A 14,112-nucleotide genomic window follows, 5' to 3' on the forward strand; every position below is an offset into this window, starting at 1 on the left:
TTACATCTCCTTCGCATCCTGGGGTTGTGTTGCTGCTTCCTGTTTCTCTTCCTAACCTTGTAACTCAATTTTCCCTTTCTGTGTTAATCCATATTCCACAGATTTGATGTCAGAAGACCTTGTGACTGAACCAGCTCACGCTGATGAATGGCATCTGTGGTTCTGCCCTTACCTTTTTTAAACAATCGTATGTATCAATTTTACTATTACTATGAAAGCTGTTTGTCAGAACATGTGTGGGAGGACTGGGACTAAGCAGATCCTTGCTATTCTAGTACTTGATGTAACTGATTGGTTTAGGGATATTGTAATATACCATGACAACTAATGAAGAAAGGTCTTGGATTATGCTGCCAGGGAAAAGTATAGTATTATGAGGGAGTAAGGTTGTAGTTTTAACATACAAAGGCTTATGAATATTTTTTAATAATGCTCTCACTTTAAAAGACTGTGAAATGATGGTGCTTTTCAAGACATTTACAACCAAGCTAGAATTATGTTTATTTAACTGGAAATGTGGTGGTTCATCGATTAAACCATCACTGGAAGTATAAGAGTTGCAATTAGCAGGCTGTAGCAAAGTGCAACCTCTCTCCTTTTTTACTGTTGTTCACTTTATACCAAGATCCAAAGCTATTGTTTGGTTTAAGGTATTGACATAACACTTTGGAGCTATAATTAAACTGCTTCCAAGTAACATAATTAGATTTTTTGCTGTCAGTTTGGTTTCCTCCCTATATTTTTAATAGTATCTATTGTTATTAGTTGACTTGTACATTTATGTTTAGTAATGATGACATAAGAAGAAGTCCGATATATACTAAATATTAAGGCCGAGTGACAAAGGTATTTTTAGTGCTAAACCAGTTTAAAACAGAAGTTATTGTTTTAAGCCTGCCAGAAATTTACAAAAGGTAACCTAGTAGATGGAATTGTGAGTGTGAAGCTCTCCGTACAAGAAAACCCCACACAACGGAGAGTAAGATAATTTTTTAAGGCGTGAGTTGCCTTGGAAGTTTGCCAGCACCAACAAATATGGACGTTTGCCAGCATTCCAAGGTATAATCCACCTCTGTTCCACCTTGGAAAGGGTTGTAAATTCACTACTACATAAGGCTGGTGCAATTCCCCTTCCAGGCTGGGAAGAAGAGAGTATAACTGTGTGTGTATTTGGGGGGGGGGGGGGGGGTGGCAGGGGGGATGTGGGTTTGAGTGAGATCCTATTCCCACTGTGTGGAGTCATCTGCTATGGAGAATTCCACAAAGGATCCATCTGACAAATTGACCTTCCCATGAGAATGCCTGGGAACCTGCAACTGGAACAGATTTCCAGGATTTCTTCTGGCAATGTGTGTGAATAGGGAAAAATAAAGTAAGTTGAGGCGGAAATCTCCACCCATACCAATCAGTTTCTCTTGTGAAAATAACCCATTGTTTACTAAGACATACTTAAAGACAGTTTAGATATGATGCAATGGGAATATCTGCTGCATGGTGTATAGTTGAATTGTACTGCCCAAGGTGCCCAAAACAGCACATAAAAGGTATCTCACTTAGTGATTTCGGGCCCCAGCACTGCACTATCTAGCATCTGCACAGAGGCGGCTCAGGTTTCTCTTTGACATGAAAGAGAATCTGAACATGTCCTATGAACTCAATGGGGCCCCAAGTGCACCCTCGTTGGCAGACAGTGGACTTATGTCCCATTCATGGGCTTAGCACAGAGCAGTGGTGGGCACACCATGTTTTGTGAATTCATAGTTTTGGACAGATCTTTTTATCTGTGCTTACTGGCTCACTTATGTAAAGTTCTGCTTCTATGCGCTCACCCTGCTTCTTGCCCTAACATCCCAAGCATATGCTGTGCATGGTTGTTTGTATAGCCTGTGTGTTAAATGCTTGGTGCGAGAGTGAACCAGAGTAATGGGGGCCTCTGTACTACATGTTTTGGACATCCCTGGTGTGATGTGAGAAACTGGGTTGTTGGTTGACTGGGATATGAGCCATGATCAAGCAACAGCCACAATCCCTCACAGTAAGAACCACAAAAAGTCACTAAATTAGCCTGTGCTTAAGCCTGGGTAGCTTGCCAGAAAAAGCAGTCAGACTTAACTTAGAGGCAACGTGTCAAGTATATGTGTAGCACATAAAAAGTAATAAAATGAAAACACAACACAATAAAAACAACAAAAATCCAATCAGTAGAATCAGAGTTAAAAAAATGTTAAAGTTTAAAAATAGTCTTTAAAGAACAAGTTAATTACCTTCAGTAACGCATTACCTCGTAGAGAGTATGGGGCTCATTACAATTTTGGTGGTCTCAACAAGGGACCACCAAACTCCCTGGGAGCATGCCACAGCCATCTAATAAAGACTTCTAACGGTAGATACCTTACCTTTGAATAGATACCCACACCATATGGGCTGCAGACGCATTTCCTACACTGGGATGTCCTACAGGACCAAACAGGCAAAATACCCATCCCTGCGGACCAGACCGTCCAGGCAGTAGTGAAAAAGCCAGAAGTTCTCAGCCAGGCGTGACACCGTAAGGCCACAGTCGACGAAACTGCTCTACCCAGCAAGTCACTCGTATCCAGGCCACACCAAATGGTGAACTTTGCCACATCTTGCCTGCCTCTCACCGCCTGGGGGAGGATGGCCCGGTCCTCCTCCAAGATCTGTGGCAGCATTTGAAAACTTACATAGAAGTCAATGTTAAAGTACATTCACTTTCACAGCTTATACACATCATTGGAAAAGACCCAAAGTCCAGCCAATCAGGTGACAGCACCCATTAAAACCCTCATCACGGAGGATCAGTATCTCAGATTTTCAAGCACAAGGGTGACGTAATACCCAGAAGTCATAAGGAAAGCCTCTATAGGGAGGCGGGTGGGTTGTATGTGAATCCATAAAAGATTCCAATACTGGAGAACTGCAGTTACAGTTAAGTGACTCACTTTCATCTCTTGTATTGGATCTTTCATAGATGTGTGAGAAGCTGCCCAATAAGCATGAGGTGTTCACAGACCTCAATGCCAGGCTGATCCAGCCTCTTGAATTCCCTATCCAGGGTAGTTAAAGGAGATGAGCCATGGGAAGTTTAGGCTTGGACTACCAAGCTCTCAGGGGTGGGGTGTTGGCTGAGGAAACTAGGGTCGCCTGGTGCAGGGCAATTGGGAAGGTCAATCACCCGATTTACAGGAGACCCTATGCTGGGCGTGGACCAAGTTCTAGGCAGGACGTCAGTAAGGGCTGCTTTAAAGGGCAAGAGGGGGTTGGAAGTGGAAGCTCCAGGCTCAAGCACTACAGTCAAGAGGTTTTTCTTGAGAGCCACCAAGGGCAGTTCGAAGAACCTTCGCTGCCCTACGCACCACCATTGCGCAGGAAACGCCCTCTTCTGTAGCCACAGTGGGGGGAGAGAGCAAGTAAGTATTCGGAGAGGCTCCAGTCCACTGGCCTTTCCTAGTTCTTCACACCAGTCCATAGACCACTCTAACTGGTGCTCTAAGGAGTCCAGTGACCCCTTCCAATCTTCTTCAATGCCGGGCTGCTGAAAACAATGCTCAGGCAACGATATGGCATATGTGAGCGCCATCAGCATTGTGTAAAGCAGTTCCAGCTCCAGATCATCTGGAGTCAGAATGAGAAAGGCGCTGCCGGTGGGCGCCAGCGCCGCTGGATGCATCTGCGTCATGACAAGCACCAGAAAAGGTTGCATTGGTTCAACTGGCGCTGTTCTGGGTTCGGATCCATGAGACCCCACCGGGGAAGAAGCCACCAGCGCGGAACCTGATGAGTCCTCCTCTGAACATCACAGGCCACAAAGGCATTCTGGAACGGTCAGCCCGCTCGATTACATGGCACATAGCCTTGTAGAAGTCTTTTACTTTAGCAAGGGTCGCTCCGGGTCCTGGAAACGGAGGGAGGCGCGGAGTCGTACATGGCATGTATTCTATGGGACCATACCTGGAATGCCAATGTTCTGAACTTGTTGCGTTGGCCGATGAACAAGGAGAAGGTGAAGTTTGTTTAGACAACAACTTCTTCTTATGCCTCTTACGAGTGCACTGAGGACCTCGAATGGGAGGAAGAGGACTTGGGGCTCCTGGAGCAGTCCCATGACCTTCACCTCGACCAAGACCGGGACCTCCTAGGTGTCATGCTGGATGATATCAACTGTCAGGCCACAAGCAGCTTCATGGGCCATTCCCTCAAAGACTTCAGTGCCACGGCCCAGCAGTCTGAACATGATTTTGAGTCGTGGTTGCGCTCGAGACACCATAGGCAGACAATGTGAGGGTCTGTGACAGACATGCATGGTGACAGGTGACACAGCGTGAAATTTATCTTCCTAGATGACATCTAAACACAGCTCACAAAAATATTCGACAAAATGTAAAAAAAAAAAAAAAAAAAAAAGAAAAACAGTCAAAGAACAACAGCGGAGTAGCTCTCTCAGGATCTGCACTAACTGTGCAGAAAGTAAAGAACTGACATCCTATATAGGCGACTACGATGTCACATCTGGTGCCGATGCCGCCACACAAAACCAAACGGAGTCACCCGATGGTGCGCACAGGGGTATTGCTTAAACAAAGGTTTCCAGATCCAGTCTGACGCCTGGGAAATTCAAAGGTAAGTCACCTGCAGCTAGAAATCTAAAGTTAAGGCCAACCTTGATGTAGAGTGGTTCAGATAGACAAAGTGGATTGGGCCTGATCAGTGCTCACCTTCATACTTGAAAAATATTTAAAGGGAAAATCTCTGAGAAGGTAGAAGTTTAGAGAGGCAATGCTGCAGGAGTTTCCAACGAGGGAGCTGTGGATTAAAGCAGCAATGAAGATTTTTAATTTAGTCGTCAAGATTGAAGTCGAAAATCTCCAGCGGGTCAAAGCAGAAGGCTGTAGCAGAAGACAATTCCAAGAGGTTGGATACCTCTTTGGCGAGTGACTGCTGAAACGGATTTGCTGCTGTGGAGAAGAACATAGCAGGAGAAGCCACAAAGTTAATACAACCGGTGATGCATCTTGGGCGGATAGGCAAGCAGGTTGGCCCTGTTTCCTCCAGGTACTCAAAGCACTTTTTGGCCAAATTTTGTCTAAGTCCTCAGTTTTGGAAATTGGCCATTTGGGTGCCTTTAGCACCACAACAAAGGATCTAGGAGTGGATGGAGACCATTTGGGAGGTTCAGGACTCACTCAGGCTGAGTCCAGGTGCTGGTTCGGTTCAAGATGGTGGGAGCCTGTTATGTCCCTGTGGCTCTGAACAGGAGGCCAGCAAATTAGCCCTTGGAGTTACTTCTGTAAGTCCTGGGTGCAGGTAAAGATCCAGGGCTCAACACCAGGGCAGGACTCTGAGGGTTCAAGGCAGGCACCAGGCAGCAAAGCAGTCCTTCCAGGTCAGCAGCAGACTTCTAGAGTGCACAGCAGGCTACAGCAGCAGGCAGTCCTCAGAGTCCTTCCACAGGTCCAGTAGTGAACTGAAGAGTGGGTCTGAGAGCCCTATTTTTATTCCCTAGTGCCCTGCTCATAGAAGGCAGGAGGAGTTTCCAGAAAGGTTATTTGAAGTTATGGGAGTTTCCTCCCTCGCCTGCCCTAGCCCCCAGCTGGCTGTACTGACAATACAGGTATGTTATGCCTATTTTGAGGAAACAGGGCACAGCCTATACAGCTGCAATTGGGGCTGTGCTTAGCGCCCCCCACCAATCAAGTCAGCTAATGTCCCATTGAGGCTCAGTCTGACTGCCTGGAAAGAATTCTCAAAGACTGCCAGCTACACCTAGTCATGTGACCCAAAACAGGCTGCAGGCAGAGGGCAGGAAAATGACAACTTTATAAAAGTGTAATTTTCAAACGTGTAACATGAAATTTAGGAATTACAGCCTTTTGTCTTTCCCTCACACGTTTCTGTTGGCTGATAACACCCAGGTGCAGAAAGCTCATATCTCTTTGAGCCTCTGTTGTTGGTGCTCCAGGTTGGAGGCAACCCTGATGTGAGATTTATCACTCTACACAAAGATGTTGTCCAGAGTGCAGCCTGGAAAGGACACTTGAAAGAATAATCATGTCAAACTGGTGCCACCAGAACTCAGCACCAAGGTCACTAAATTGTATCTAGCCTATGGTGAGTGTGTAGTTCGAAAATGAGCTATGTACCTGTAAGTGCTTTTCTCCAGTATTGGTATCTTTCATAGATTCATATGCTTTAATCATCCTCCGGCGAACGGGAAGTCCCACAGTAAAAACAAATAGTAATGAAAACTTACATAGAAGTCAATGTTAAAGTACATTCACTTTCACAGCTTATACACATCATTGGAAAAGACCCAAAGTCCAGCCAATCAGGTGACAGCACCCATTAAAACCCTCATCACGGAGAATCAGTATCTCAGATTTTCAAGCACAAGGGTGACGTAATACCCAGGAGTCATAAGGAAAGCCTCTATAGTGAGGCGGTGGGTTGTATGTGAATCTATGAAAGACTCCAATACTGGAGAACTGCAGTTACAGTTAAGTGACTCACTTTCATCTCTTGTATTGGATCTTTCATAGATTCACATGCTTGAATCAAAATAGCGAGCAGTTACTATAGTCACATTTTATAGCATAAATACCAGTTGCGTATGGTGGGTAACAAATTATACCGAAAAGACCCAATTGTGGTTAAATAAAATACTATATATGTAGAACAAATATACATAAACAAGTACATGAAACTAACAGAGGCTTGCCTTATTGAAATAGATGGTGTAATACTGCCTGTCCAACGGATGCATCACTGTGCTGCACCGATTCCAGGCAATAATGCTACATGAATGTACCCAAGTTGCAGCACAACATATTTTCTCCAGAAGCACACCAACAAACAAAGCAGCTGAAGTGAAAACTGCCCTAGTTGAATGCACTCTTGCTGTTGCTGTGAATAGTAAAAATAAATTGCAGCCGAAATCCACCTAGCCATGGTTTCTTTTGTGACTTGAGCACTCTTTCGAGTGTGTCCAAAAGAGAACAACCTTTGATCAGTTCTCCTAAGCTGCTCAGTGCAATTTAGGTAGCATTTCAGACATTTTTTAATGTCTAATGTATGAAGAGACCTTTCTGTTGGTGGGGTCTGATTTGAGATAATAGTCTGTAATATGACCAGTTCACTGAGGTGACAATCTGATGGAATCTTGCGAATTAATTTTGGATTAGTTCTAAGAATTACAGAATCATCCGTGAAGCGTAAGAAGGGTTCCTGCATTGTGAATGCCTGTATCTTGCTTACTCTTCTGGCTGAAGTGAGCGCCAACAAGAAGGCTACCTTCTATGTGAGAAGCTCGAGGTCTGCTCTGTGAATGGGTTTGGATGGAGCTTTGATGAGTTTAGAGTCTTTGTTTGGTGATTCTACTGGAGCACAGAGAGAGTGTGAGAGTGTCTATACCTATATATTGCAGCGAGATGTACCCTAATAGACGCATGCGCCAATCCTGACTGAGCTAGCAAGAGGAGAGAGGACAGTAACTGTTCAGGTGATGCCTGTAAAGGATGCAGGTTTGAGTTCTGGCACCATAGGTAGAAACGTTTCCATTTCAGCTTATATGTTTGGATGGTAACTTCTGCTTTTGCCTTCGAGAGAATATCCCTGAAGTCCTCAGCAAAATTCAGATCTCTGAACTCATGGAATTCAGGAGCCACGCGCATAAGTTAAGATAAGTTAAGTTGGGTCCACATGGAGGACACAGCAATGGCTCATTGTTAAAAGTGTTAATGATGGTGTCAGGCCAGTGGAACTGGATTCCGGTAGTAGGAGAAGCTCCATGAACCAATGTTGCCTGGGCCACCTGGGGCAATCATGATGAAGTGACAGCGCTCCGTTTTCATCTTGAGAACCTTCGGTAGGAGAGAGAGATTGGTGGGAGGGGGAGAAAGGGGACAGGGGGATGGTTGGATAGATCCTCGGCCATCTGATCAAAAGGATAATCCCCCATGACCCTGGTGAATGGATACTGATGGGCGTAGAACTGGCATTGCTGTTCTTGCTGGTTGTGAAGAGATCTAATGCTGGTTTGCACCAAAGATCTTGTACAGCAACAACTGATCCAGTTCCCACTTGTGGCAGCTGTCCTTGGTTCTGCTGAGCTTGTCTGCCAAGATGTTGCTTATTACGGGAACATTTGTGGCCCTCAGAATCATCTTGTGAGTTGTCAGTCAGTCAGCTCCAGAGTTCTTGGGCTTCCTTGGAGAACATCAGCGATTTTGTACCACCTTGCTTGTTTACATAATGCATGCTGGTGGTATTGTCTGTGTGCACCAGCGCTGACGATCCTGCTATCCTTGGTAGAAAACCTTGGAGGGTAAGAAAGAAGGCCTTGAGTTCCAGTCGGTTGATATGCATGCTCTTTTAGAGCATAGACCACTTTCCTGGAATTTGCAAGCCATGCAGATGACTGCCCAGCCACCAAAGCAGGATTCTGTATTTATGACAAAGTTCGGTATTTGAGGTAAAACCGGTGAGGCCCTTTCAGAGATGAGAGGTATGAGATCACATTGCTAGTGCTTCCACTAACCTCATGGTGATGTTCACAAGGTGTTTGAACGATCCTATTGTTTGAATCCATTGTTTTTGTTGCTCTTTTTGTAATGGTCTCATTTTCAGGCAAGTGAGAGGGACTAGATTGATTGCTGAGGATATCATGCCCAGAAGCGACATGTACAAGCTCACACTGAAATTGACCTTTTTCTGGAGAGTGTGAGAGTCAGTTCATTGCCTGTGTTGAGAGAGAAAAACTTTGTCTTGGGCTGTATCCAGGGTGGTGCCCAGAAACATTATCCTCTGGGTTGTAGTTGAGGACTTCTGGTAATTCACGATTAGACATAGTTTGTGAAACAATTTTATGGAAGCCTTCGTAGTCTTGGATACTTGCAATGGTGTGGAGGCTTTTATTAACCAGTCGTCCTGGTACGGAAATACCTGATGGCTGTACTTTCTAAGAGGGGCTGCTATCAGGCCTGGGCATTTGGTGAAAGTGCGGAGAGCTGACTTGAGTCTGAATGAAAGGGCTCTGAACCGGTAATGGGTGCCAGCTGCAGTGAAGTGAAGGCATTTGCGATATTCGGGATGTATGGGGGTGTGGAAGTATGCATCTTGTAAGTAACGTAGTCTCTGTGGTTTAGGAGATGCAGGATGTTGGAGAGGGTGAGTATGCAAAAGTATTGTTCTTGCAGATACTTGTTTCACTTCCTGAGGTCTAGGATGTGTCTCCATTCCCCTGTTTCATTTTAAATGAGTAAAAAAAAAATGGAAGTAGAAACCCGTACCATTCTGGGAAAAGGGAACTTTTTCTATTGCTCCTTTCGCAAGCATGATGGGGGTTTCTTTTCTGAGTAACTGAAGACGAGGTGGGTGCGCTCCCTTTTTGTGGAGTGGATAGAAGCCTCTCGATAAACTCCAGGGTATGACCATAGGTGACAAGATCTAATACCCACCTGCCTGACGCTATTCGCTGCCACTGCTGGAGGCATTTGGTAATTTGCGCACCAAAAGGCTGGAGTGAGTTGGACTAGCCAGCACTTGTTTGAGGTCACTATTTCCAGCTGGTGTATTCACCCTGGGTGGTTTGCTTAAGTGTTGCCCTTGTATGGTGTCTGCCCCCCGTGGGTAGCTGATGATAGGGTTGTTGCTGGTAAGAGGAACTGTACTGTGATTAGAAGGGCTAGTACTGCTGGAAGCGCTGGTATCCTCCTCTGTAAATTAAAAAGCCTCTCTTCCATGAGGCCCCCAAAGGGAAGCTTTTGGAATTCTAAAGTGCTGAGAGATTTAGCTGTATCTGTGTCTGTGGTAATAGCTAAAAGAGCATCATTTACATGCTTGCCCAACACAAAGACGGTTCCCCTCATCATAGGCCATATCCAAGATTTTGGAGTGCACCTCCGGTTCGAAAGTGGTTGCTATACCAACCCTGTCTTCTTAACACTACAGCTTCTGCTAACTGCTGAAAACTGGTGGAGGCTAAGTCCATTGCACAGTCTATAATTTCTGATGATGTGCTTACCTTCTTGCAAGATCTTTCCTGCCTCCGATTTTCTGCCTTCAGGTCCCAGGTCAATAAGGACACTGATGCCAGACCACATCTGCCATTCACAGCGACTTAGGATGAGCAGGGAATTGGCTGCACAAACTGCGATGGCAGACATGGCGGATAAATGCTTCCCTATGTTGTCCAAGCGCCTGCCCTCCTTCTCTAGTTCAACTTGGGAAATGACAGAATTAGGCTTGGCATGCCCTGTGAGGCAAGCAGAAGAGTCTTCCGGGGCTTTTTTTATCTATGCAGCAAAACCGCTGCCACAGTTGCCAGGTTCTATCTAACTTTTGTGCCCTCTTCCCACATATAGTCTATAATGGAGATGGCTTGCACTGATTTCCTTGTGTGTTCCTTAAAGTCATACAGGAAGCTATTGGACTGCTCAACAGAAATTGGTTGTAGATCTTGTTGCAGACCGCTCCATTAAATTGTGAAATCCTCCTATGTCCTCTGGAGGAGATTCCACAGGCAGTGGTGAAGGAGGTGATGGCGTGGGAGTAAAGTAATCCTTTCATTCATCGTGGGTATTCGGAATTTCCCCTTTATCTCTGTCGCCATCTGAGGCCAACAGGTCCTCTTTCGAGGGCACTGATATGTTTGAAGCAGGCGCCAACCGGGATGTAGATGGAGAGATAGGCCCTGGAGGTTTGGGAGATGTAGGATGAAGTGGAGCTGCAGGCTGTTCTTCTGGTGGTTCGTGAAACCTAATGTGGTAGTCAAAATCGCCTGGAGATCTTGGAAAAGTGACATGGGCACTTGAACATCACCCTCTCTGGAAGGTGATTCAGTATAATACTGGTACTGTTCTCCAAAATGCCTAGGCTTTGCCTGTGGATTATAGTAATGTCCGTAATACTGCTCCTCTTCATCATCCTCCTCCTCCTGGTCTTTGCCACTTATAATGTCATTGACGACCTCATCAAGCTTATGGTAGTGGGAAGCAACATCTGAGGTTGCGCATTGATTTTTGTCGTCATCACTGAAGTCCTCGTCGGCAGGTTTGTCGTCAACGATGCTATCGTAGACGGTAGTGATGACAAAGTCATCGACGGAGCCTTAGTCGACAATTAAATCTTTGTTGATGTAATCGGTGCCTCGGAGATGGACGGTGTTGTTGTTGTCAATGAGACTGTGGTAACCATCGTCATCACTGACAATAGTGCTGTTGACAAGGAGGTTACCATCAATGGGGCTCTAAAAGAAGTCTTGTGCCTCGTCGTCGACCGTTCAGCAGAAGATGTGTGTGGGTGAGCTCCAGTCTTAACAGATGGTGTACTGGGCTCAGATAAGGGAGTCTCTTAGAAGATGTGTCTATTCTTCTGCTTCTTTAAGCTTTCCTCGGCTGACCCATGATGGGATGTTTTAACAGCCTTTTTGTCTTTCTCAGAAGTCCCCTCGTCATGGTACCTCTTATTTTGATGAGATCTGGAAGAGGTATCGCTGTCCTCCTCAGAATATGGAGATCTGTGTCTTGGCTTAATGAAGCCTGCCTTCCCTGTCCTTCAAGGTTTTGGATGAAAAAGAGATGCAGACTTTACAGTCATTTACCTTGTGCTGAGGGCAGAGGCAGTAGACAGTCCGTAGGCGGCTCATCTACCTGATCTGCCTTTTCTTTCTATGTGTCTTGCAGGGCCTGGAGAGGCCTTTTTTTTTTTTTTTTTATTAGATGTTTCAGACATTGTAGAAGCAGAGTATTAAATTTCAGGAACTGGTTTGAAGAAACTGAGCAGAGCTTAGGGAAACTCCCTTCGCAGAATGTGCGTTACAAAATCTGTGAGACATGAGCCTCTGTGATGAGGATTATAATGGGTGCAGTCTAGGGGCGGCTCCTCCGCTATGGCGGAGGAGCGTTGCCCACCTCGCCTGTAGCAGCAGCTGCAAACCTTTTAAAGTAAAAACATAATAAACATAGTTTACTATGTTTTTACTGCAAAATGGACGGGGCCACGGGTGTGACAGGGACAGAGGAGGAGTGCACAGTAATCGCTCTCAGTGTGCATGTATGTTTGGCTGGCCATCTCAGGCCGGCCAAACATACATGCACAATAGGCTCTGTTCAACCCGGCAATGCAGTGCCGGATTGGAGAGAGCAGGCAGAGGCTCCCCCACTTTGCCTCAAAGTGCCCACCCAGGGTGCTCTGTTTAATCCTACCACTGCTTTCATTCTGCCAGCAGCATAAAAGCAGCGGTAGGATAGGACACAGGACAGGCTGGGAGCCTGAGTCTGTCCCTGCAGATAAGTAACGGTTCCGAGGTGGCGTGGCGAAACAGGTATGTTTTTTTTTTTTTTTTTTTTGATCGGGCTTCTCGTCCTCCCCTTCCCCTACCCCTTCCCTATCCTCCACCTGTGCCACCCCTCTCCTTCTCCCTCCCGGGAACCGCGACTGGTACAGTTGCCTGATTGGCTGGACTTTGGTTCTTTTCTAATGATGTGAATAAGCTATTTGATTGTACCGTGAGATTCCCACTTCAAAGACAGGGAATGATTCAAGCATGTGACTATGAAAGATCCCAAACTGGAGAATTATTTGTAATGTGCATTACTGTACTTTGTTTTCTTTTAAGTAATGTCATGAGGTGGACAATGAGACATTGGTCTGATGTCTGTGTTTATGAGTCAGGAGTTTGATCACTCCCACATTGCCACTCTAAGATGCCTGTTACTGCTTGCCATCGGTACCACTGAGAGTCTAGCTCTAAAATAATTATACTTGATCCAATTTTCAGAGTCATGGAAGGACAGACTTCTGGACATCAGACGCAAACAACCTCAACCCCCTCGTTTGAAGCCCAGCAGTACACATTTGCCCCAGACCCCTTTCACAACATATTTAATATTTGTTTCATAACACTGACAGAACAGCAATAAGAGGTGAGAAAAAATCATTTAGTAGTCGCTGTGCACAATTACGCTTGTTACATATGCACAACACATTGCTCTTTAATACACTTGAAAACACCCCATAACTTAACTATTAAGAGGTATGTTCTCAAGTGAAAAGATAATACATCAAATATATTATTTAATGCACCTCAGACTGACTTAAACAAATAAAGAAACCCCAGTGATCTTTTAAATTTGATTGAACTTTTATCATGCAAATGGGAAGTCTTTAATGCCATTTCCAATGCTGGACCTTTAGGGCCACAAAATAATCTCCTTTAGCAACTAGATTAGCATGGAATTTCAAATTACACTTGTTGAACAGTTCAACCAGTACAGAGTCATACCTCCGTACATATGGTTTCTGCAGGAAGCTGGCCTGGTGTGTGGTGGGCACCTAAGGTACTTAATCTTATACCAGGTCCAGGTGTCCAAGTTACTTAACTTTCGTTAACGATCTATCTGGTAGAGACATATTCTATTTGCAGATTCCTTACCTTTTTATTTCCCCAGGGGTCAGACTGGATTCGACGAATTTTTCTTCAAGCAGTACTCATGCGCGCCGTTTGGTGGTGTCGGCCCACTCCATGGGCGTCGTGGTCGCCATAATGACGTTGCTGCCGTATATAGGCACCACCACGGCACGCTGACATCAGTTTCTTTTCATGACTTTCCACACCAGTAGCACAGAGCCATGAAGAACACTGAGAATGGTGCACCAAAACCAGGGCCCTTAGAGGGAAATACCTGCCTTAGAAATCAGTTTGCAGTGCGGGGAGGATGGGTGGGTTGGTAAGGAATCTGCAACTAGAATATGTCTCTACCAGATATATCGTTACCGAAGGTAAGTAACTTGTAGATCTGATAGAGACTTCTAGTTGCCAATTCCTTACTTTTGACTAGATAACCGAGCAATACCATCCCCAGTGGTTTCGCCAAAGCATAGCACATCTTGATGCAGAGGACTACCCATTGTGAGATGGTCCTCTTCTGCACCTCCTTCCCTTTCTTCGCACCCACATATCCCACAAAGGGGTGAACGTTCACCTGAAAAATATTTGGTACGATCTAGATAGAACGCCAACGCTCTTTTTGGATCCAGCTGGTGGAGTCTCTCCTCCACATGAGAGGGATGTGGGTGTGTGTAAAAAGTAGGCAA

The 14,112-nt window shown here is 45.3% G+C and overlaps 1 protein-coding gene and 1 long non-coding RNA gene across 5 annotated transcripts in view; one reads left to right on the forward strand and one right to left on the reverse strand.

Annotated features, from left to right (window-relative positions):
- LOC138282563 (uncharacterized) overlaps window positions 1–14,112 on the forward strand; it is an 822,484-nt gene that overhangs the window by 384,516 nt on the left and 423,856 nt on the right. The window contains exon 2 of the long non-coding RNA XR_011200971.1: window positions 102–187. This is a non-coding gene — a long non-coding RNA (uncharacterized lncRNA). The remainder of the gene's footprint in view (window positions 1–101; window positions 188–14,112) is intronic.
- Window positions 1–14,112, reverse strand: part of MYBL1 (MYB proto-oncogene like 1) — an 802,126-nt gene that overhangs the window by 354,716 nt on the left and 433,298 nt on the right. The window lies entirely within an intron of this gene.

This window comes from Pleurodeles waltl, chromosome 2_2, assembly GCF_031143425.1.
Source record: "Pleurodeles waltl isolate 20211129_DDA chromosome 2_2, aPleWal1.hap1.20221129, whole genome shotgun sequence".
Lineage (NCBI taxonomy): Eukaryota > Metazoa > Chordata > Amphibia > Caudata > Salamandridae > Pleurodeles > Pleurodeles waltl.